Below are 4559 nucleotides of genomic sequence, written 5' to 3' on the forward strand. Positions count from 1 at the left end.
TGACATGGATACACTCAACATTCAAAACAAGGAATTTCCAGCATTGTCTATCATATCAGGCTGCTGAAACATGACAAACTTTGTAACTTTGTATATGCATGAATGCCCACATACAGTCACACCCACACACTATCTCTTTCAATGGACTTCTGAAGAACTTACACCTCTTTCTTTATTTTCTTATTTGTCTTTCTTTTCTGGCTGTGGTCTATGTATTCTCCATTTCTTTTATCTTTCAAAGTGATGTTCAGGCTTTTGATGAAAATTTTTTTTCTAACAGCCTTACTTTAATCTATGTTCACGGCTGTTCTTTCTCTGTAACCTGTAACTTCCATTAAGAAGATGTTTCTAGCATAAAAAGTAATTCCTACTGGCAGCAGACTTGAAAGAATTTTAGAATCCTACATTGAATTTGATGAAGTGTGAATAATAATTAAAGGTTCACCTTCCTCCACTTAGAAATCTTGCTCTTCTGTAAATATAAGGCAATCAGCAGCAATCGGGTGGCTTGGCAGACAACTTGCATATTTATTCAATGTTTCTAAGATGTTAGAGTTAATTCTGAAAAATATGTTAGAGGATCTCAGTTGAGATTTTTTTCTGCTTTTTCAATAATTTCTCTTTATATTTAATTCCAAATTTTGCAAAGCCTTAATCAACTCCCTCCCTGTGTCTGCAGGAAATTTTATGTGAGTTTTACTGCATTTTAGAAAGGTAGTCCATACCACCTTCTATTATATAAGTCGAGCAATGCAGAGCAGTGTGGTCTGAAGCAAGGCTATGAATAATAGTAGATCATGTCTTCACCAGTACCTTTGCTCTTTAAATATATCTCAATCTAAAATGAGCCAGAGGAACCACTAATGCATACAACACACACACATCTCTTTGGAGTGTTACTAAGCCATACTTGGGTCTACTTTCCTGCATGCAGTAAAGCCAATCTAATGACACTGGGTTTTGGTGAAAGAAAGTGCAGCTTTTACTGCAGGCACCAAGCAAGGAATATGGGTGGCTAATGCTCAAAAGTCCTCAGCTCCCCAGTTGCTTTCAGGGAAATATTTTCAAAGACAAGGTTAAGAAGGGGGTTATGGGATGCATGATCAGCTTATAGATATTCTTCTGATTTGTTGGTGGTAAGGTAATTGGGAGTCAATATCATCAACCTTCTGGTTTCTACTGGTTTGGGGTCTAAGTTCTTGTGGTCAGCATACAGTTAACTTCCTCCACCTTGTGGGGATTTCAATATCTGCAAAATAGCTCAAGGATATTGTTATCTATAGTCCTTGAGGAAGAACTAAAGGCCCTTGCCTTTGTTTAATGGCTAAGCTATTATTATTTTGTCTTGCTTGACTGTTTTCCTTTGTTTCTGCATTTTGTCACTTCTGTGATTAAATTTATTCTTTGGAACTTGGGGAAGGTCTAGGGGGATAAAGTTTTTCTACATACAAGAGACAGGAAGAGGACATGAAGGGGAGGGGTGTCTATTATAGGAAGCCCTCATAGGTTCCTACTCAGTTACAATAGTACCCTAATTTCTAGACGTTGTCCATGACAGTCAGTTGGCCTCCTCTCTCCTGATAGTTTGCCTAAGGTTTCACTCTGGTCTGATTCTATATAAAGACACTCATCAGAACAACATCTAAATGACTTCTGGCCATAGATTCAAACTTTGGTCTTAGGAAAGCAGGACAACTGTATTCACCCTTGCAATTGGGCAAGTGATATTGACTTATGAAAGCTTAGATTTTTATATGTGCGTGCTGAACTCTCACTGGGATTGATTTCCCAATGCATGTTGCTTTTCACTCCCTGACTATGATTGACAATGTGCAATCTAGCCTATGCTATTGATTCTCGATATGATCAGTTCAGAGATGTTACCTCTGCCTCTCTCTCTCAACTAGCTGTAGACTTTATAGGGATAAAAAATACACAACTCTTATGTGTTGATGCTTAAAAAATACTATGGCTACCAAGTTGCTGGGACTTAGATTTACAATCAGAGAATTCACACACTTTAAAATTCATCCCTGTCTCAAAGTCACTCCAATGGGTTATGCCTTTACCTAGATCCACATCCATATTATCACAATCATATACTTTTAATTATATAATGTTTTAACCTGTCCAAAAACTCAGTTCCTAGCAAGAGTCTCATACATGCTCAACACACTCTTTAATTCTGAAAAAGACATTAACTTTGTATATTATATCTTTGTTTTAATTATTCCAAATGTCTCTTCAGTTTGATAAGTCCATGTTCAATGTCTATGAAGATTTAGATATTCTTTAGGTTTGCTTTTTGTTTCTTGTGTGGCCTAGGGTATCTTTCAGTGATGCTGCTTTAGCAAAACTTTTATATCCTTGAGAAATTAAATGTTGTATTATTACTATTGGGTCTACTGTTAATGCAGTGCTCTACCATGTCAGTATAGATTGGTCCCCAAATAGTCCATACTTGTCCTCTATTTTCAAGACAGCGGATTATACAACTCCCTGGGTATATTACATTTTGTTTTCTTATTTTTCTATTTAACTTGCAATAAAAATGGGTACTTTAAATCAAGATACTTGTTAATACTTTGTCATTTCATACATTCTCAGTCTCCTCTTAGTTTGAGTTTGAGTCTCTTTAGTTTGAGATGTTTGCAAATTATCAAGAAAACCTTATCCCCCAATAATATATATATATATTTATCTTGTTAGGAGGTTATTATTTACACTTTTGGGGGATGTCACCTGGTTTCCATACCCTCTTACCTCCAAAAGCCTCAAGTTTGACATCTCCCAACACAGGTATGGGAATATATTTTGGCTAATATTTGTATGACTGTAGCACGGTGATCCCTGAAGAGTGCACATAAACTGCTTCATTTTTTATTTATTTCAATACTTGGTTCTTTGGGTAGTTTTATCTTTTATGGTCATTAAACTTTTCAACTCTTTCTCTGTACTTGATTAAAAACTTCATGAAAAAAGATAAATAAGATACATTCTAATTGGTTCATGCCTGCATTTATTAGCTGTAATTATGTTGCCTGGTTTGATTCTTTCATGTTTTAGGTAATGACTGTGGTGTCTTGGGGTACTGGAGGATGTGAAAATCCTAGTCTCAAGTCATAGTACTTCTCTTCTTTGTGGTACAATCACAAGCCCAAAGTAGCCAGTCTGCCACATTTCCCCCAGTGTATCTCCCTGGTTGGTTGTTAAATATCCCTTGGTTAGTGAACACATGTCACACTATTTCTATGGCATATTTTGTTGTTATGAGTACTTATGTCCCTTGGCTATGTAATTGACAAGCTTATTCCAAATGTCTAATATTTGATAGACCTATTTCTACAGTCAATTAGTTTATGATGTTATAACTCTAGTTACTTTATTCATATCCTAATTTTATTTTGATTTTACCTTTCTGGGATGTTGAAATATGTCTGATTGATATGTGAATTTGTTCTAATATTTGATGTATTTCCTTCCCAGTTATTTTTCTCCACATTTGTTTTCCACTTTGAGGACCAAATTGTTAGACCATTGAATATTATTTGAGAACAATTATGGATAACTTCTTAGTGACTTTCCTGAATGTCACATTTCCTTATCAATTATGTTATTTTTGACTTAGTTGATTTGCCTCTCTCCTTCTGTCCAAAGGAGTTATCTGTTGTTTACATGCTCATTTAAAGTCTTATTTTTTTTCATAATTACTAGTCTGGCCAATTTTAGGTTTTAGGTTTTCTTTTCTGGGTAGAGTTTCTCTTTTTATTTGTGTTTTAAAGGTTACTTGATATGTGGCCTGTATCAGTGTGGTATATCCATGTGTGGTCTGTTATTCTCTTATGAAGGTCACTTGTCCATATGGCAGATGTTTCCATGATTCAAGTGCAATAAAATTAGTGTTCTCTCATTTTCTCAGCTAAAAACCTTCTCTGTATGCTTACTGGATTCTGAGTCATCTTGATTTCAGGTTTTTAAGAGTCTAAAGTGTGGATTTACCCTGGTTTATAATGACTAGAGTACGATTGCCTTCCACCTATAATTTTAATTTATATTTTCTATATGTAATATAGAAATTGTTAATTCTTTGAGTAGTTTATTTAGTGGAATCTCAAGTGCCCCAATCAGTGTAGCTCCTTCCAGGAGAGGTGTTGTCTTTATATGAGTTTTAATGAGAATATCATCCACATATAAGTCAGGTAAAAATTTATATTCTATGTGTCAATCAGCATAGGCCCATGCTTCATTCTTAACTTCATAATCATTATATTGTGTCTCTATAGTCTTTGCATGGTTTAGCTGTTTAGCTATTGTCTGGAGTTAGCCATCTGCTCCTTCATCCTGTAAATATCCATCTCAATAACAATTGTAACCTCTTTGGGATCTGCATTATAACAGAATTTAATCTGTCATCTCATGTTAACCTTTCTGATATTTTCAGTACTTTTCTATATCTTCTGCAGTGTTGACCTTAGAGAGGATTAGTGTACAGAAGTTGGCTGTGTTATCCACACCCCTGTCTCCACGAGTTTTTTTTTTTTTTTTTTTCACATGGGACA

This window comes from Neophocaena asiaeorientalis, unplaced genomic scaffold, assembly GCF_003031525.2.
Source record: "Neophocaena asiaeorientalis asiaeorientalis breed wild unplaced genomic scaffold, Neophocaena_asiaeorientalis_V1.1 scaffold160, whole genome shotgun sequence".
In the NCBI taxonomy this organism is placed as follows: domain Eukaryota; kingdom Metazoa; phylum Chordata; class Mammalia; order Artiodactyla; family Phocoenidae; genus Neophocaena; species Neophocaena asiaeorientalis.